The sequence below is a fragment of the Acanthochromis polyacanthus genome, chromosome 18, assembly GCF_021347895.1.
Source record: "Acanthochromis polyacanthus isolate Apoly-LR-REF ecotype Palm Island chromosome 18, KAUST_Apoly_ChrSc, whole genome shotgun sequence".
In the NCBI taxonomy this organism is placed as follows: domain Eukaryota; kingdom Metazoa; phylum Chordata; class Actinopteri; family Pomacentridae; genus Acanthochromis; species Acanthochromis polyacanthus.
In genome coordinates, this window is record NC_067130.1 from 2,712,779 (window position 1) to 2,724,392 (window position 11,614).

The window sequence follows — 11,614 nt, forward strand, 5'->3', positions numbered from 1 at the left end:
TTGACCTGCAGGACGACACGAGGGTTAAAGAAAGTTAAGAAGAAAGTTTTCCATGAGATTGTCTTAAAATGGCTCACCGCTCAGTATATCATTTACACGGAAACATGCACCTAAACAACCTTAAAAACTGAATTAAAAAGTCATTGCACAATGATAGTGTACAATGAAATTAGAGATAATGTATCTGCATATTAACATGAAGCCAGTATTTCACTTTTAGTTCATCAGTCCCTGTAGAAGCAAGGCGAGTTTATCTGCATCCACCCTTCATGTCCGAGACAATTCAAAGTGATTTACAGAAAACATTTAGAGCATTACACTGAGGTGCAGATGGTTTGGACAGATTTCATCCAAAGACGCATGAGAATAGAAATGTTTTTAACCTGGATTTAAAAGTGTCTGCATCTGGTGAACGTTTAATCTCCTCTGGCAGTTTGTTCCACTTGTTTGCAGCAGAACAGCTAAATGCTGCTTCTCCATGTTCAGTCCAGACTCTGACCTGGAATAGACCTGAGTCTGTGGATCTAAGAGTCCTGTTAGGTTTGTATTCTCTGAACAGATCACAGGTGTATTCTGGGATTTATAAACCATCAGTAGGGTTTTAAAATCTATCCTGTGGCTGACTGGAAGCCGGTGTGGAGATTGTAGAAGCAGTGTGATGTGTTCAGATCTCTTAGTCCTGATTAAAACTGTAACAGCAGCGTTCTGGATGAGCTGGAGCTACTTAATGGTCTTTTTGGGAAGTTCAGTTAAAATACCATTTCAGTAATCCAGTCTACTAGAGATGAACGTCAAATCTGAGTGTGTTTACAGTCCAAGGTTACCAGCTTGGTCGGTGGTTTTAATCCTCGTGTCGTCCTGCGAGTCAAACTGACCCGTTTTAAAGTTTGGGAGAAAAAATATTTTCAGAGTGAAGCTTCTGATGTCCACATTTTCATCATTTTTGGGAAATTTTTGAACATTTTTTGATGGAAAAAATCTTTAATAACATTCAGAAAAGAATCCACCAAAATCCAGCGAAATTAGAAGTTAGAAGTTTGACACGTTTAACACTTTGACCAGCGCTGTCTCGGTGCTGTGATGTGGTCTGAAGCCTCACTGACATTTGTCAAGAGTTGCGCTTTCATTCCAAAAGTTGTTAAGCTGGTTAAATGCAACTTTTTCAATAATCTTGGTTGGTTGATTGATTGATTTCTTTCTTTATTTTCGTGTCATGCACAAAAATGTGCCCAACTCTCATCCATCCATCCATTCTCTATACACCGCTGTATCCTCACTAGGGTCATGGGGGGTGCTGGAGTCTATCCCAGCTGACTCAGGTGAAGGCAGGGGACACCCTGGACAGGTCACCAGTCTGTCACAGGGCTACATATACAGACACACAATCACACTCACATTCACACCTATGGACAATTTAGAGTAACCAATTAACCTCAGCATGTTTTTGGACTGTGGGAGGAAGCCGGAGTACCCGGAGAAAACCCACGCATGCACAGGGAGAACATGCAAACTCCATGCAGAAAGATCCCAGGCCCAGGCCGGGATTTGAACCGGGGATCTTCTTGCTGCAAGGCCAAAGTGCTAACCACTAGACCACTGAGCAGCCCCCCAACCCTCATGAGACACCAATATACCCGCATTGCAGCAGAATACATCCAAAACATCACAATATCCTGTTACTCAATCCTTAAACAAAATATGTTGCCTTTTATCACAGGCCTGGCAAATAAATTCTGCCATGAAAAAAATTCCTCTTCTAAAACATAACTCTAGTTTTTCATGGTCATCCATCCAAAAGAAATAAAAATAAACAGAGGACATCTTACTGAAAAACACCTCTCTTACATCTTCATATACAGGACAGTAAAACACAAAGTGAACCTCATTCTCAACCTCATTCTCTAATTTACACAGCAAACAAAGTCTTTCCTCCTCTGGAGTAGCATTAAACCTCCCAGTCTCTAAAGTTATTGGTAATGTTCCTGAACGTAGCTGTGCACACAGGGATCTCTGTTTTTTACTTAAATTATACTTAACATAAGGTTCCACACTGTACCTATCTTTTATAAGGCAATAAGTTCATAACTTAGGTTTATACCAAATATCAACAGACCATTTTTCTCTAAACCTTAGATATAAAAGAAAGGTTAGAGACAGGTGTGTAGTTTTAAGTGGAATAACTAAAGGAGTAGAAAAGTTATTTACCTCATAGTTGCACATTATAATTCCTTATTTTTATAGCTTGAACATAGCTGTAAGTGTGGATGTTTGAGGCCTTTTCGCTGCCAGTAACTTCTCTATTGATTCTTCTTCTCTGCGATGATTCAAAGTGTAGGTGCAGATGCCCTGTAAACACTGCTGTGTTGTTTTTTTCTTATTTTCTTGGCAGTATGCGTGAAAACATTGATTCATAGTATTAAAAATAAGACGCTTGCATCAGAGCCGTGGTTGTGCAGCTCTCGCCTCCATCTTCTTAGTATTTTTATCGTCGCAAGGATTCAGACGGCTAATCTTCAAGCTGCACGTCTAATTCCTCCACCTGCCTTGTATCATTTTTAAGTTGGCAAGATGTTGATGTAAAAATAACAATGTTGGTGAGGCTCTTTAGATTCAGTAAATACAGTTAGATAGCTAGTAAAAACTGATAGATGGTCTATCATAGACTTTAATATGGTTGTGTAAACGTTTATTAATGAAGTTGGTGATGGAATTGGTCATCAGACATATATAACGTGTAAAAATAGTGTATTCTTATGAGAACTGTGACCAGATATGTGCTCTTATATTTGCTTATCATTTCATAATATTGTTTTATAAGCTTGTGTTTCTCCTTTAGCAGTAGTTAAACCTAATTATGAAGCTTCAGTTAGACACATGCGCTTAAGTCTTGCTAATGAACTGCTAACGGGGATGGATGGTTTCCCACGTCCCATTTATTGTCTATGTGAAACGCACCGTGTTGCATGCTGGTCCGGTTGCGGTGCATTTCTAGCTGTGATCCGGTGTGTTTCCCCGCAGCTCCCTTGCATAAAATAAACTCGACTTCTACTTTATGCAAATTTGTTGTGGAGGTCCGATGCATCGCAAAACTTTCATCAAACGTCTAAACTAGCCGTAGGTGAACTAAAACCAGGACAGATTCAAGTACTGCACAGATTATTTCTCACCTCAAATGCATTCAGAAACACTTTTAGCTGTTTTTGTAACGAGAAAGAAAGTTGCGACTGAGACCTGAGTCGATGCATTTGTCCAATCAGGGGCAGAATAGTTGAAGAAGAATGTCGGCAGGAGTGTGAACACCTCAAAGACATGCCCACAAAGCAGAAGATTCTCAGATGCAGCGCCTTTACATGCAGGAAAAACACATGTAGTGGAGATGTAGCGTTGGATTTGTTTGCAGGAAGTGTCGATGAAAACGTTCCACTATGTCCTCCCACAGTGTAGACGGTAGTAACATGGTCGAAGTTATAGATCACCCAGGTGGAAAACAGTCGATGTGAAAAGGTTTTCTGGTTCCAGCTCCTCCATGAGACTCCTCAAGGTTTAAGTTAAGTTTGGGAACAATCAGCATCTCAGATTTTGTCTCCAGAAACTAGACGAAACAATCAAGAAGGAAGCGAGCAGAGAGTTCGTCAAAAGTTGCGACACACAGCATTACACCTTCGAGTCCCGAGTAAGGTACGTGTCCACTAGGTCAAGCAATTTCCCCCATCTCATTCATTGCGTATGTGAAATGCAAATATCGCATGCTGGTCCAGTTGTGTTGCGTTTTGAGCTGTGATCCGGTATGTTTACCAGGAGTGGGCCGCAACTTATCTGCATGAAGTAGACTTGATTTAATTCGATGCAGCGTACGGAGATTCAACGCATCGCGAAACTTTCGTCTAAACTAGCCGTCAGTGAACTAAAAGAGGACAGATTCAGCTGCTGTACTGCTTATTTCTCGCCTCAAATGCTTTCGGAAACACTGTTTTTGTAATAAAAGAGAAAGTTTGTACTCCCCAAGCTGGCGATTTTCAGATGCGGCGCGTTTACATGTGGGGAAAGCGCATCGTAGCATTGGATTTGTTTGCAGGATGTGTCGGTGAAAACGTTCCACTATGTCCTCCCACACTGCAGACGGCAGTAAAATGGTCGAAGTTGTAAATGACCCAGGTGGAAAAGAGTCAAAAAAGAGACAACGCAGTCAACCCACAGTGGAGATTCAGATGTGAAAAGGATTTCTGGTCCACGAGGTTTTACTTAAGTTTGAGAACAATCAGCATCTCAGATATCGTCTCCAGAAACTAGACGAAACAGTCAAGAAGGAAGCGAGCAGAGAGTTTGATAAAAGTTGCGACATACAACACATTGCGTGATTCAGCTGCCTTGTGTTGTGATTTCACCTTCGAGCCCCGGGTTTCTTCATGAGCCTCCATCAGGCAGCGAGGGACGGATTCGGTGTGTCAGTGTGTTGTTGTGTCACTCCAGTCATGTCGGCTGTCAAGCAGTTGGGCAATTGACTCACTGCACTCACACACACACACAGAGGAAATTCAATCACTTAAATGTGACCATGTCACATTAACAAGGACACTCTGCTTCCTCTCATTCCTCCCCCATTCATCTCCTGTCTCCCCCTCCTCCCCCGTACCCTCCACCAGTCAGCTGCCCTTCACGTTGTTTACTGAAGAAACCAACAGAGAAAGAGAAAAAGGACGATGCTCAGGTCACCACGAGTTCAATCAACTTCTCTCTATATGCACGTGTGTTTGAGAGGCCTGTGTGTGTGTGTGTGTGTGTGTGTGTGTGTGTGTGTGTGTGTGTGTGTGTGTGTGTGTGTGTGTGTGTGTAGGTATATATGTGTGTTTGTGCGTCTGTACCTGTCATCGCCACTCGTATTTGCCCTGCTCGTTGCCTTAGTAACCACAGTTTCTGGCTCTGTCACAGCATCTCAAACAAAAACATGACAGACTGATGACGTCAACACGCATGTCAGGTCGGACGCACCTTTGCCACACAACGGAGAAGCGCCCCGCCGGGTTGTGTGTCACTCTTCGGTGCGTGTTCGTGTAATTTTTTACATCCCGGATTGACGGTGCGCTTCGCTAACGGGCTGAATGTTGTGTGTTTGAGTGCAGATGAGGTAAAAGGGTTTCAACGGCGGTCTGTTTCCTGTCTTTAATCCCCGTGTCTGTTCTGCTTACACCACCACATGTCGGACAAACACACACACACACACGAGTCATGGTTTCGTCCTGCCTGCTTTTGACCTACAGATAATCCGCCTCAGTCTTCATTCAGTCACTCGTTCATTCACAAACACACCGAGCAGCCGAGCTTTATTCACTTTGGAGTACTGCATTATATTTTTGACAAAAAGCCCTCAGTGAGTTGATATTGTTTTTATTTTATCTTTAACTTTTGCGTACATAAAACATTTGTGCATCAGGAATCGTCCTCAGACCTCCAGGGACCTTAAAAATGAGTGGACACTGTGGAGAAATGTGACTTGTTCTGAAAGGACAGTTGGAAAGCGACTTGTTGAAGCTGGTCTGAAGTCACACAGGACAGGAAGAAGCCCTTCATCAAGGAAAGGCAGAGGAAAGCCCGTTACTCTCTGCTGGGATCACAAGGATTGGACTGTTGATGATTGGGCTAAGGTTCCCTTCAGGGATGAATCCAGTTTTCAGTTGATGTCCATTCCAGACAACTTACTGGTTAGGAGGAAGCCTGGAGAAGCTCCAAACCAGACTGTCTGCCCCTACAGAAACCAGTCGAAATGGCTCTTTGAGTGTTAAAGGTTGCCGACCCCTGATATAGACAAATATGAGACACAGAACGACAAAAATGAGCAAAACAACAAAAACAAGACACAAAATGACAAAAAATCTTTTATTCCATGACTCTATATGTACTTCAGACAGACTTTAACATGGAAAAGCTGCTGGGTTTTGTTTCATGACGTCTCGTCACACTTTGTGCATCCCAGCTGTCTGTAAACTCCTCAGCACCAGCCTCTGTTATTATTATATCCAGAATATTAAAGCACCAGGATGGACTCGAACCCGAACCGCAGGACAGTATTTATGACAGGAAGCTTCCTCATGAACTCTCCTGTTCTCATTAACTAAAACAATATTTGTATTAGTGGTGCAGTTTGAACGTTGTAGGTGTGTGTTTTTCTGCTCCTCACGTGAACCCCGGAGGTGCAGATGTTGAATAAGTTTGAATATGAGCTCACTGTTTCATCCTGAGCTGCTTTGACTATTCAAAGCACCCAGAGAGATTTGAATGAAGAAAAAGTTTCTGTGTGAGAGAGAGAGGAAGGGATGGAGGCCGAAGGGAAAAGCTGCATGATTCACACTCTCTTCTTTTGGATTCTTCAGCACAAAAACAATTCTATATGAAAAGCAAAGCCGGGCTTTATGGGATGATGCGAAACTCATTCTAGTTCAGGTTCCACATTCAACCCAGTTTGATCTCCAGTGAAACTACAGAATAATAACCTATAAGTAACCACAACTCCTAATCCTGCATTCTGAAAAAGTTCACATTTAAGGAATTATCTTTTTACAAAACATTTTAAAAAACGGGGCAAAAAAATTACAAAAATGAGACACAAAGTGACACAGACGAGACGCAAAACGACAAAAGCTGGAAAAAAAAGACAAAAAATGAAGCAAATGACAGGAAACAAAACTAAAACAAGTCAAAAATTAGACAAAAAAGTTACAAACCAACCAGAAAAATGAGACAAACGACAAAAACAAGACCAAAAATGACAAAAGTGAAAAATAAAACTACAAAAAAAGCACAAAAAAAACAGGACGACAAAAATGATGCTTAATGCAATGAAAAAAGCGAAACACAAAATGACAAAAAGAAGACAAAAAACACAAGCAAACAAAAAGAACACACAAAATGTCAAAAAGATGAGACAAGTGAAAAAAAATCTGACAAAAAACAACAAAAACAAAACAAAATATTACAGAAATGAAACACAAAGCGACAAAAGAACAACAAACAATCTAGTATTTTACTTTCTGATCAAAACAACTTGTCATGGCCTCGAAATTACTTTAAAATGTATAGTTTTACTAATTTACAATCTGCAGTTAATGTCTTCTCTGGAATTTTTGCACTTTGAGGGCCGGATTGGACCCTCTGGAGGACCACTTTTGGACCACGGGCCTCATGTTGGACACCCCTGCTTTATGGGATGCACTTTTTCTGTAAGACTTTTATGGATTTATTCACACTGCAGAGTTTAATTTACAGAAAGAGTTTTGGAAAACTGTGGTAAAGTGTTGAAACACAGATATATGGAGTTTAAAATCGTTGAGCTTTAATGGGAATTATTTCAACACTCCCGCCTTTCTGTCTTCTGTTGTCTGTATTTTTTGCTTCTAGTATGACTTGTTTTTTTGTGCTTTTCCTATTGTGATGTCACAATAAGGGTCTCTTCTTGCTCGGGCACCAAAATAAATGTTATCCTTTATTGACTTTCCTGAAAATCAACAAAAATAAACATTTGTTTCCCACAAACTGACGCTTATCTGTGTCAGACGCTCAAGGCTAAGGAAGAAGTTTGCGACACAACGGACAAATAAGACCAGTTGGGGAAGTAAACAGGCCACGAGGCACGTGTGTGTGTGTGTGTGTGTGTGTGTGTGTGTGTGTGTGTGTGTGTGTGTGTGTGTGTGTGTGTGTCCTGTTAGATGAATTACTCATTAACCGACACAGTCTCCACAAACAAACTCTGGACAAACATGACATCGACCCCAAAAACCCATGAAAAGCATTTCAGCATTAAACTGCATCATAAAGGAACCGAAGAAACACACGACCTTCACAGATAACAGCATAAAAACCACGTTAAAGTAGCATAAACGGGCATCTGGACTGTCAGCGTGGAGCAGAATAAGAGCTGTTCTTGTCCTGAGACCAAATCTTAAAAAAACTAGGAGAAAATAATGTTTGAAAATATTTTTAAAATACCAAATAAGTCTGGAGTTCCCACCAAAATGCCATTTTTCTCTTGTCCCACACCCCTGATGACCAAACTGAATCTCTAATAAAACTGTCAAAATGAAATTTAAATCTTGTTTTTGTCATTTTATGTCTTCTTTTTGTTGTTATATGTCTTCTTTTTTGTCATTCTGTGTCTTGTTTTTGTCATTTTGTGTCTTGTTTTTGTTGTTTTACGTCTTGTTTCTGTCGTTTTGCGTCTTGTTTTGGTCATTTTGTGTCTTCTTTTTGTTGTTATATGTCTTATTTTTGTCATTTTGTGTCTTGTTTTTATCTTTAGTGTCTTGTTTTTGTCATTTTGTGTCTTGTTTTTGTCCTTTTGCATCTTGTTTTTGTCATTTTGTGTCTTGTTTTTGTCATTTTGTGTCTTGTTTTTGCTTTTTTCTGTCTCATTTTTGTTGCTTTGTATCTTGTTTTTGTCATTTTGTGTCTTCTTTTTGTTGTTATATGTCTTATTTTTGTCATTTTGTGTCTTGTTTTTATCTTTAGTGTCTTGTTTTTGTCATTTTGTGTCTTGTTTTTGTCCTTTTGCATCTTGTTTTTGTCATTTTGTCTTGTTTTTGTCATTTTGTGTCTTGTTTTTGTCCTTTTGCATCTTGTTTTTGTCATTTTGTCTTGTTTTTGTCATTTTGTGTCTTGTTTTTGTCATTTTGTGTCTTGTTTTTGCTGTTTTCTGTCTCATTTTTGTTGCTTTGTATCTTGTTTTTGTCATTATATGTCTTCTTTTTGTTGTTAAATGTCTTATTTTTGTCATTTTGTGTCTTGTTTTTATCTTTAGTGTCTTGTTTTTGTCATTTTGTGTCTTGTTTTTATCTTTAGTGTCTTGTTTTTGTCATTTTGTGTCTTGTTTTTGTCCTTTTGCATCTTGTTTTTGTCATTTTGTGTCTTGGTTTTGTTGTTTTATGTCATGTTTTTGTCATTTAATGTCTTCTTTTTGTTGTTATATGTCTAATTTTTGTCATTTTGTGTCTTGTTTTATCGTTTTGTGTCTTGTTTTTGTCATTTTGTGTCTTGGTTTTGCTGTTTTCTGTCTCATTTTTGTTGTTTTGTGTCTTGTTTTTGTCATTTTATGTCTTCTTTTTGTTGTTATATGTCTTCTTTTTGTCATTTTGTGTCTTGTTTTTGTCATTTTGTGTCTTGTTTTTGTCCTTTTGCGTCTTGTTTTTATCTTTTGTGTCTTGTTTTTATCTTTTGTGTCTTGTTTTTGTCATTTTGTGTCTTGGTTTTGCTGTTTTCTGTCTCATTTTTGTTGTTTTGTGTCTTGTTTTTGTCATTTTATGTCTTCTTTTTGTTGTTATATGTCTTCTTTTTGTCATTTTGTGTCTTGTTTTTGTCATTTTGTGTCTTGTTTTTGTCCTTTTGCGTCTTGTTTTTGTCATTTTGTGTCTTGTTTTTATCTTTTGTGTCTTGTTTTTATCTTTTGTGTCTTGTTTTTGTCATTTTATGTCTTGTTTTTGTCCTTTTGCGTCTTGTTTTTGTCATTTTGTGTCTTTTTATCTTTTGTGTCTTGTTTTTGTCATTTTATGTCTTCTTTTTGTTGTCATGTCTTGTTTTTATCTTTTGTGTCTTGTTTTTGTCATTTTGTGTCTTGTTTTTATCTTTTGTGTCTTGTTTTTGTTGTTTTATGTCATGTTTTTGTCATTTAATGTCTTATTTTTGTTATTATGTCTTGTTTTTATCTTTTGTATCTTGTTTTTGTCATTTTGTGTCTTGCTTTTATCTTTTGTGTCTTGTTTTTGTTGTTTTATGTCATGTTTTTGTCATTTAATGTCTTCTTTTTATGTCTTGTTTTTATCTTTTGTGTCTTGTTTTTGTTGTTTTATGTCATGTTTTTGTCATTTAATGCCTCCTTTTTGTTGTTATGTCTTGTTTTTATCTTTTGTGTCTTGTTTTTGTCATTTTGTGTCTTGCTTTTGCTGTTTTCTGTCTCATTTTTGTTGTTTTGTGTCTTGCTTCAGTCATTTCCTGTCTTATTTATTTGTATACTGTATATATACTGTATATATAAACAGGTCCACGGTACCATCTTCCCTTCTTCATCCAGTACCCTCTGAGTCATTTTGATCTGTTTGACAGACAAGCAAAATAGCAGAGACAAATATAGTTTATTTCTGTTTTTACCACCAGCAAGTAATTATTTTTATACTGTCACTGATGCTTGCCAGCAGTGATAACTCATCGTTGAGTTTCAGGAGCATCAACAAGAGAAAATATAGATCATCTCCAAACGGAGCATCGACCCCGTCCACGCCACTCGCCCACTTCCTGCAGCTGAACTCATCCCGCCTCCCTCCACCGCCCTCTGCTTTTTATTTACTGTGTTTTTCTTCCTCATCTCTTCATTTCTCTCTCACATGTTTCATTCTGCTGTTTTGTTTTTTTTGGCCTCTCGCTCTCTGTCAGGACACAAACACATGACAAACGACACAAACTCATTCATGAAAACGTAGCAGCACTCAGTCAGAGCTTAACCGCTGGATTACAGGATTAGAGAGGGACAGATTTAGAGTGTGTACACATGCATCACACGCACACACACACACACATACACAGCTGCATGTGTGTTGTTTTTTATTTTACGTATAAAATATGCCTTGTTGACTCTCCATTCCCTATATGCAGGATTTTCAGTCTGGCAGCTCACAGCACCACTATGGATGACCGGACCTTCATCACATGGACTGTAGGGGTTCAATAATCCAACTAAAGTACATATTAGCTGTTAGAAGACATTTAAAGGCACGACTCAGCTTTTTGAAAAATATCTGCTATGACCGCTTAAACCAGGGGTGTCCAACATGAGGCCTGTGGGCCAAAAGTGGTCCTCCAGAGGGTCCAATCCGGCCCTCAAAGTGTAAAAATCACAGAGAAGACATTAACTGCAGATTGTAAATTAGTAAAACTATAAATTTAAAATCCTTTCTAGACCATGACAAGTTGTTTTGATCATAAAGTAAAATACTAGATTGTTCTTCTGTCATTTTGTGTCTAATTTTTGTCATATTTTGTGTTGTTTTTGTTGTTGTTTTTTGTCTGACTTTTGTCATTTTGATCATAAAGTAAAATACTATTTTGTTTATTTGACATCAGACTGGGCTGAATGTGTTCCTTCAACTAAAATGAGTTTGACGCCCCTGGCTTAAAGTAGCTGTACCTATTAAAGAATTCCTAAAACACAGAACCTCCCACCATAAAACCCCAAGGACATCATTTTAGATGGAGCCGGGTTGGCTTTACTTCTTCTTGCTTTATGCTAAGCAAAGGAACCTGCAAAGATGAAGTCTGAATAAGTATCTTTTCTTAAACTCTAATGTGATTCGTGTCCAGCTGTGTCGACCGTATCGTAAAAGCTCGATTGCAGCTGGTGCTGGGTGTCGTCCTCAAGGACGTTTTGACGTGTGGACAGGAGGAGTCGGCCTGTGATGGACGAGCTGCTGGATCTCTGCTGAGGCTCGGCTGTAAATCTCTCCATGCTGTTGTCACTTTGCTGTCACACTGGGACGTTTTTTGTTTTACTTGCATGCATCAGACAGTATACATCTGGGCTGTCCATATTATTCTTTAAAAGAGCTTAAAGCAGGGGTGTCAAACTCATCTTAGTTCA

At 38.9% G+C, this 11,614-nt stretch overlaps 1 protein-coding gene across 1 annotated transcript in view; it reads left to right on the plus strand.

The window, feature by feature from the left end:
- The window catches only part of LOC127530767 (cytochrome c oxidase subunit 3-like), a 199,887-nt gene that overhangs the window by 183,650 nt on the left and 4,623 nt on the right, over window positions 1-11,614 (plus strand). The gene's annotated exons all lie outside the window — the stretch shown is intronic.